The following is a 9,246-nucleotide window of genomic DNA, read 5'->3' on the forward strand; positions in this document are numbered from 1 at the left end:
TAAGAGTGATAATTGATGATTAGATGATGAAAAACTGCTGAATTGATGTAGAAAGTGTGTACAGACCTTCGATAATCCATAGGGTGATGTTTAGAATCAGTTTTAAGCTTAGAACCATGTGATTTGATGCATTTTCGTGAAAAAACTGCATTCTGCCCGAGCTGACATACATCGCTCGCCTCAGCGAGTAGCAAGTCTCGCCTCACGAGTGTTGAAGTTCATCGCTCGCCTAGCGAGCAAATCCCCCACGCCTCGCGAGTTGCATCGTGTAGCTCGCCATAGCGAGCAGATCACTCGCCATAGCGAGTTGACCAGTGAGGAAAACCTGATTTTCAGAATTAACTCCTTTAGTCGAGCTTTAGATGATTTTGGGTGTCTGAACATGTATAAGAATGATTAGGAAAGTTTTTAGATTGAAATTGAACATAGGAAAGTTAAAAATGGGATTTTTGGGTGAAAAATGTCAAGTTCCCGAGAGCACCCAGTTTCTAGCTCGCCAAGGCAAGCAGCCTTTTTCTGAAGTTGCCATAGCGAGTACAGTGGCTCGCCTCGCAAGCTACACAGTGACAGACTACCTCGTTTAGGATTCTTGCGATCTTTGTCGCATGTGATGTTATGAGTTGACCCTTGGGGTAGGAATGGAGGTTGATTATAGTACTGTTGATTTTGAATGAGTCTGATATAATATAATTTGATGTTGTTAGTAATGTGATATAGTTGTATATGCATTTTGTGGATTATATAAGATGTTTAAGTTGATGTTGATTATCATTTGATATTATTATATCTTGAGATGTTTATGTGATGCCTATGTTGCTGTTGTATATTAATTAAGCTGCATGAATTGGTCTAAGATGTAAGATGTTGTTCAAAAATATTGGAGTCATATAAGATGTCGATGTTTTCTAAGATGTAAGTTGTTGAGTCCATGCATACTCATTTAAGTTGAGGGCTTGATGCCTTGTGAGCTTTTGCTCTATATGTTGACGGCTTGATGCCCTGTGAGTATAGTTACGCTCTTATGTTGAGGGCTTGATGCCCTGGATTGGTACCACATGCATGATTAAGAAGATAAAGTTGCATAGTCAAGTCGAAGTTGCATTGTCGAGTCAAGTTGTTAAGTTGATAAGTTGTTATCCATGAGTTGTTAAGTTGATATGTTTTTAATGAAGTGTTTGATGAAGAATTATTATTATGATGTTTTGATGATGTTTATGTTGTAAAATATAATTGATGAATTATATGCTTAATATTATCGTTTGTGAAATCTCACCCCTTCTGCTTGGAAATATTGCTCTTCGTATGGGTAACTTGCAGGTGATCAAGGATAGTTGCTGTCGTGAGTGGTTTCTCTCTCACGTGTGTCTTAGGTGCTCTGATACGTAACGGGATGGGAATTATGTTGTTGCTTTCTGTTCCTTACGTATTTATCTTATGATGTTTTATGATTATGTTGTTTGGAATAATTTACAAGATGTTGACTAAATTTCCGCAGCGAAGTATTAAATATTATGTTGTTAAATTTTGAAGGATAAATGGCTATTTATTTCCATTTACGATTTTATGAAATGAAGTGTGACATTCTGTTTACGTGTTGAATACTCTGATTATATGTGAAATTTTTATGTTGGGAAAAACGAGGTGTTACAATTGGTATCACAGTAGGTCGGTCCGTCCGGCCAAGTAGTAGAGTCGAGTTGTGTCGAGTAACAATGGTAATAGTGTCTTATGTTGTTTCGATTATTGTTTGTTGTGTAGAAAACTAAGAATGGTTGGAAGAAACGACGCTGCGATTGCTGCTGTATTGGAAGTTGTGGCTGAAGCTGTGGGGCAACAGCCTAATGCTAATGCTAGTGCTAATGCTGAAGTTAGGATGTTGGAGACTTTTATGAGGAATCATCCACCTACCTTCAAAGGAAGGTATGACCTTGATGGAGCTCAGACGTGGCTCAAAGAGATTGAGAGAGTTTTCCGGGTTATGCAATGCAGTGAAGTTCAGAAGGTGCGTTTTGGTACGCACATGCTAGCTGAAGAAGATGGTGATTGGTGGGTGAGTATTCTACCTATCATAGAGCAAGATGGTGCAGTTGTTACATGGGCTGTGTTTAGGAGTGTAACACCCCATTTTCCCAACTTAAAAATTTCAAACATATTATCAGAGTAATCAACATAGAAACGAAATGCTACACTTCTAAAAATCATAAATGAGATAATTAACTAATTATCCTTCAGCATAATTCAATTCCAAAACATTGCAACATATTTAATTCAACATCATAAATAAGTCTTGGCACGCAGGCCTCATCAAATATCTCTTAATTATTCAGTTATACAACTTAATCATAAAATCATAATCAAATACGTAAAGGAATAAAAAATAGCCACAAAAGATCCCATCCCGTTACGTATTAGAGCACCTAAACGACTCAGTGAGGGATAGCCACTCACGACATCAAAACACAGCAACCTAACTCGATCACCTGCAAGTTACTCATACGAAGAGCAACATATTCAAGCAGATGGGGTGAGATTTCACAAAACAATAATATCAAGCATACAATTCATTAATTAAATTTAACGAAATAAATAACTTCATATTCATCACATTATAAACATTATCATATAGCACATAACAGCCAAATCATAACCAACATAGATCATCACATCATAAATAACATTTTTAACACACAGCATAGTCATCATCTCATTAGGTACAATATAATATTCATATCACAACAACATAGACTACATAATCATCACTTCATATTCATATATACAACAACATATTTCTCATCTTATAATAATATCACAACAACATAAACAACAACATAGACAACAATGATTAATAAATATTAACACTTCACTTAGTTCTTTATCAATAATTTATTATCCATGACAACTCGACGACAACGATAATATAACTTCTATAACTTAAGTTCAACTTATCCAACTTCAACTTCTTAATCATGCATGTGGTACCAACTAGGACATCAAGCTCCCAACGTATTGAGCGTAAATAGGTTCACAGAGCATCAAGCCCTCTCCCATCACGTATTGAGCGTAAATAGGCTCACAGAGCATCAAACCCTCTCCCATCGTAAATGAGTATGCAATGGACTCAACATCTTAACATCTTAACAGCTTAAACAACTTAGACATCACTTATGACTCCAATAGTTTGGACCAACATCTTACAACTTAAACCAACATTAGCATCTTAATGATATTAAAACATCACATTGGCAAGGCAACACCAACCATAATCATCAAATACAATCATTACAACTTCGTATTAGCATCTTTCACAACATATAAATATTCTCACATTAATCATCAAGATAAATCATATTCAGCACAACAACAAGGCAGCATCATTTAAACAGATACAGTAAGTATTCATCAATAATAATCTTCATATATCGCAATTACAATTCATATTCCCCAACTTTCACAATATATAAATCCTTTTCATATTTAATCATCAATGTAAATTAACAATATTAAATCATATCAATTCAGGCTTACTGAAACAACAACAGCAAGATAAACAACTTAGTTTCTAACCTCTAAGATCAACTCACATCAACTCGTGCGACAAAGATCGCATTTAACCTAAACAAGGCATTCTGTAACACAAGTACTCGCGAGGCGAGAGCCTCTGCTCGCCATGGCGAGTTCAGGTTCAGTTCACATCATTTCATTCTAAAATCTTTCCAGGTTCAATCTCATTCTCTAATCTTTCCTAATCATTATCAGACATGTTTAGGCACTCAAAAACATCTAAGGATCAACTCGAAAGTCAAAATCATGAAATCTTGCATGCTCTCTGGTTAAGCTCGCTATGGCGAGTTCATCTGCTCGCTATGGCGAGCTGCAAGGAGCAACTCGCGAGGCGGGTGAGGTTTACTCGCGAGGTGAGCGATGAAGTTCATCACTCGCCGTGGCGAGGATCATGGCTCGGGAGGCGAGCGATCAATGTCGCTACGGGCAGAAGTGCAGTTTTTTTTATAAAAATCACTAATTCTCATGGTTTAAAGCCTAACATTGATTCCAGAATTCATCATAATCATTATCTAAGGTCTAGGGACAGTTTCTACATCAATCCAACAATTTTTCACCGTTTAATCATCAATTCTACCAATTTTACCTAGTTTCCAATTCCTCTTAAACTCATCCTATATCATGTTAAACCTAACCATTGAATCACATACTTAATAGAATTGCAAAGTTAGTCTCACCCTTACCTTATAGATGAAAATCGCAGCCCTTCCAGGTCTTCTCCCTTCTCTTGGCTTTTTCTCCCTTTTCTCCCTAAATTGATTGTACGTTATGTTTTTCTCTAAACTAGGTTTCCTTATTTATATCTCGTCCAACTATCTTATCTTATTTCTCTTTCTCCCCCAAAACTCTCTAAAATCTCAAAACAACCCCTCAACTCAATATTTATTTCACTTCCAAATCTTATTCTATTAAATATTAAAATCAGTCACAACTCCTCATAAAATCACATAAAATCACCTCAACCATATAAACCTCTTAAATCACACATATATCATATAAATATAATATAAACTCATCTTAATAACTACTAGACTCAATTAAATAATTAAATAATTAAAGAGGGCGTTACAAGGAGAGAATTCCTAGACAGATACTTTCCGGAAGATGTTCGCGGGAAGAAAGAGACTGAGTTCCTTGAGCTGAAGCAAGGAAATATGTCAGTGACTGAATATGCTGCAAAATTTGTGGAGCTGGCTACGTTTTATCCGTACTACACTGCTGAGACTACTGTGTTTTCTAAGAGCATCAAATTTAAGAATGCCTTGCGTGCTGAGATCAAGCGGGCAATTGGTTACCAGAAGATCCGTAACTTTTCTAAGCTGGTGAGATGTTGCAGAATCTATGAGGAGGATAACAAAACTCATTACAAGGTTGTGAATGAGAGGAAAGGCAAGGGTCAGCAAATTCGTCCAAAGCCTTATAATGCTCCTGCTTATAAGGGTAAGAAAAGTTTGAATGATGAGAGGAGGCCTAGAAAGAAAGATGCTACTGTTGAGATTGTTTGCTATACTTGTGGTGAGAAAGGCCATCTGAGTAATGCTTGTCCTGGGGATGTGAAACGGTGTTTCCGTTGTGGTAAGAAGGGGCATACTATTACAGAATGTAAGCACGATGATGTGGTGTGTTTCAATTGCAATTAAGAAGGTCATATTGGGTCACAATGCAAGAAACCTAAGAAGACTCAGACTAGTGGTAGAGTGTTTGCTTTGACTGGTACGCAAACAGAGAATGAGGATCGTTTGATTAGAGGTACATGTTACTTTGATAGTATTCCTTTAATAGCTATTATTGATATTGGTGCTACACATTGTTTTATTTCTATTGATTATGCTTCTAAGTTGGGTCTTGCTCTGTCAAATATGAAAGGAGAGATGGTTGTCAAAACTCCAGCTAAGGGTTCGGTGACTACTTCTCTTGTGTGTTTAAGATGTCCTTTGTCTATGTTTGGTCGAGATTTTGAAATTGATTTGATTTGTTTACCTTTGAGTGGAATGGATGTAATCCTTGGTATGAACTGGTTAGAGTACAACCATGTTTATATTAATTGTTTTAGTAAGTCGGTGTATTTTTCTACTGCTGAAGAGGAATGTGGCGCAAAATTCTTGTCTACCAAGCAGGTGAAGCAATTAGAACGTGATGGAATTTTGATGTTTTCTTTGATGGCATCCTTGTCTGTTGAGAATCAAGCAGTGATTGATAAGTTACAGGTTGTGTGTGATTTCCAAGAAGTTTTTCCTGATGAGATTCATGATCTGCCTCCATAAAGGGAAGTTGAATTTTCGATTGACCTTGTTTCGGGTACGAAGCCTGTGTCTATGACACCTTACCGTATGTCGGCTTCTGAATTGGCTGAGTTGAAGAAACAGTTAGAAGATTTACTTAATAAGAAGTTTGTAAGACCAAGTGTTTCACCATGTGGAGCGCCGGTATTTCTAGTTAAGAAGAAAGATGGTAGCATGAGGTTATGCATTGATTATCGACAGTTGAATAAGGTAACGATAAAGAATAGGTATCCACTTCCAAGAATTGATGATTGGATGGATCAGATAGTGGGTGCACGTGTATTCAGCAAGATTGATTTGAGATCGGGTTATCACCAGATTAAAGTGAAAGATGAAGATATGCAGAAGACGGCTTTTAGAACACGTTATGGACATTATGAATATAAAGTGATGCCTTTCGGTGTTACAAATGCGCCAGGTGTGTTTATGGAGTACATGAATCGTATTTTTCATGCATTTTTGGATCGTTTCGTGGTTATGTTCATTGACGATATTTTGATATACTCTAAGACTGAAGGAGAACATGCTGAGTATTTGAAGATTGTTTTGCAAGTGCTGAAAGAGAAAAAGTTATATCCTAAATTGTCAAAGTGTGCGTTCTGGTTGAAAGAGGTGAGTTTTCTTGGCCATGTTATTTCTGGTCATGGTATTGCGGTAGATGCCTCTAAAGTTGATGCAGTATCACGATGGGAGACTCCTAAGTCGGTTACCGAGATTAGAAGCTTTTTGGGTTTGGCTAGTTATTACCGAAGTTAGCACTTCCGTTAACTCAGTTGACTTGTAAAGGTAAAGCTTTTGTGTGGGATATTCAGTGTGAGAACAATTTTAATGAATTGAAGAAGCGGTTAACGACGGCTCCGGTCTTGATTTTACCAAAGTCCGATGAACCTTTTGTGGTGTATTGTGATGCGTCCAAGTTGGGCTTAGGTGGTGAGCTTATGCAGGATGGCAAGGTAGTAGCCTATGCATCGATACAGTTGAGGATTCATGAACGAAATTATCCTACACATGATCTTGAATTAGCTATAGTGGTCTTTGTGCTCAAGATATGGATACATTATTTGTACAGTTCTAGATTTGAAGTGTTCAACAATCATAAAAGTCTGAAGTATCTGTTTGATCAGAAGGAATTGAATACGAGACAGCGAAGGTGGCTTGAATTGTTGAAAGATTATGATTTTGGGTTGAATTATCATCCAGGTATAGCTAATGTTGTTGCAGATGCCTTAAGTAGGAAAACGTTGCATATGTCCGCTATGATGGTAAAAGAGTTTGAGTTGCTTGAACAGTTTAGAGATTTGAGTTTAGTCTGCGAATTGTCACCTCAGAGTGTGAAGTTAGGAATACTGAAGATTGATAGTGAATTCATGAACAGTATTAAAGAAGCGCAAAAAATTGATGTTAAGTTTGTGGACTTGTTGGTTGCTAGTAATCAGACTGAAGATAGTGATTTTAAAATCGATAATCAGGGAGTGTTGAGATTCTGAGGCAGAATTTGTATTCCTCATGGTGACGAGATGAAGAAGATGATTCTTGAAGAGAGTCATAGAAGTAGCTTGAGTATTCACCCGGGAGCTACGAAGATGTATCATGATTTGAAGAAGTTGTATTGGTGGTCTGGGTTGAAACGTGATGTGGCACAGTTTGTGTATTCCTGTTTGATTTGTCACAAGTCGAAATTTAAGCATCAGAAACCTGCAGGGTTGATGCAACCTTTAGATATACCAGAGTGGAAATGGGATAGCATATCCATGGATTTTGTGACGAGTTTTCCGAATACTCCGAAAGGGAATGACTCGATTTGGATGATTGTAGATAGATTGATGAAGTCGGCTCATTTCATTCCGATTAATATCAGTTTTTTTTTGTATCTCAGTTGGCGGAGATTTACATTCGCGATATTGTGAAGTTACATGGTGTTCCTTCGAGCATTGTATCAGATAGAGATCTGAGGTTTACTTCTAGATTTTGGAAGAGTTTGCAAGAGGCTTTAGGTTCTAAGTTGAGGTTGAGTTCGGCGTATCATCCGCAGACATATGGTCAGTCGGAAAGAACGATTCAGTCGTTGGAGGACTTGTTGAGAGTTTGTGTACTCGAGCAAGGAGGAACTTGGGATAATCATCTTCCATTAATAGAGTTCACGTATAATAACAGTTATAATTCTAGTATTGGAATGGCACCATTTGAGGCTTTGTATGGAAGAAGGTGCAGAACTCCGTTGTGTTGGTTCGAGTGAGGTGAGAGTGTCGTTTTAGGACCAGAAATTGTTCAACAAACTACTGAGAAGGTTAAAATGATTCTAGAAAAGATGAAAGTGTCGCAGAGTCGACAAACGAGTTATCATGATAAGCGTAGGAAAGATCTTGAGTTTCAGGAAGGAGATCATGTATTTTTTAGGGTCATTCCAGTGACTGGTGTTGACGTGCATTGAAGTTGAAGAAGTTGACTCCGAGATTTATTGGTCCGTACCAGATATCGGAAAGAATTGGAACAGTGGCGTATCGTGTGGGCTTACCACCGCATCTTTCGAATTTGCATGATGTGTTTCATGTGTCGTAACTTCGAAAGTATGTTCCGGATCCATCTCATGTGATCCAAAGAGATGATGTGCAAGTTAAAGATAACCTTACGGTTGAGACCTTACCAGTGAGAATTGAAAGTCGTGAGGTGAAGCAATTGAGAGGCAAGGAGATACCTCTTGTGAAAGTCATTTGGGACGGAGCGGCTGGTGAAAGCTTAACGTGGGATCTAGAGAGTAAGATGCTGGAGTCTTATCCAGAGTTGTTTGCATGAGGTAAATTTTCGAGGACGAAAATCCTATAAGTTGAGGAGAGTTGTAACGCCCTCCTTAATTATTTGATTATTTTTATAGTGTTTAGAGTCTATTATATGATTTATATGATTGATGTGATTTAAATGATTATGTGATGTGTGTTATTTTATTTAAGAGGTCTTATTTTATTATTTAATAGAATAAAATTTGAAAATAAAATAAATATTGCGATGAGGGGTTGTTTTGAGAATTTAGAGAGTTTTGTGGGAAAAGAGGAAATAAGATAAAATAGATGGGAAGAGATAAATAGGAGAAAATAGGTTTAGAAAGCTTTTCATGTATAATCAGTTTTGGAGAAAAGGGAGAACAAAAGAAGAGAAGAACGAAGAGAGAGGTTGCGGATCGATTTTCTAAGGTAAGGGTGGGACTAACATTCAATCTTCTTAAGCTTATGATTCTGATAATTAGATTTAACATGTTGTAGGTTTAGTTTTTGAGAATTTGAAATTAGGTTTAAGAGTGATAATTGATGATTAGATGATAAAAAACCGCTGAATTGATGTAGAAAGTGTGTACAGACCTTAGATAATCCATAGGGTGATGTTTATAATCAGTTTTAAGCTTAGAACC

This window comes from Medicago truncatula, chromosome 8, assembly GCF_003473485.1.
Source record: "Medicago truncatula cultivar Jemalong A17 chromosome 8, MtrunA17r5.0-ANR, whole genome shotgun sequence".
NCBI classification, from domain to species: domain Eukaryota; kingdom Viridiplantae; phylum Streptophyta; class Magnoliopsida; order Fabales; family Fabaceae; genus Medicago; species Medicago truncatula.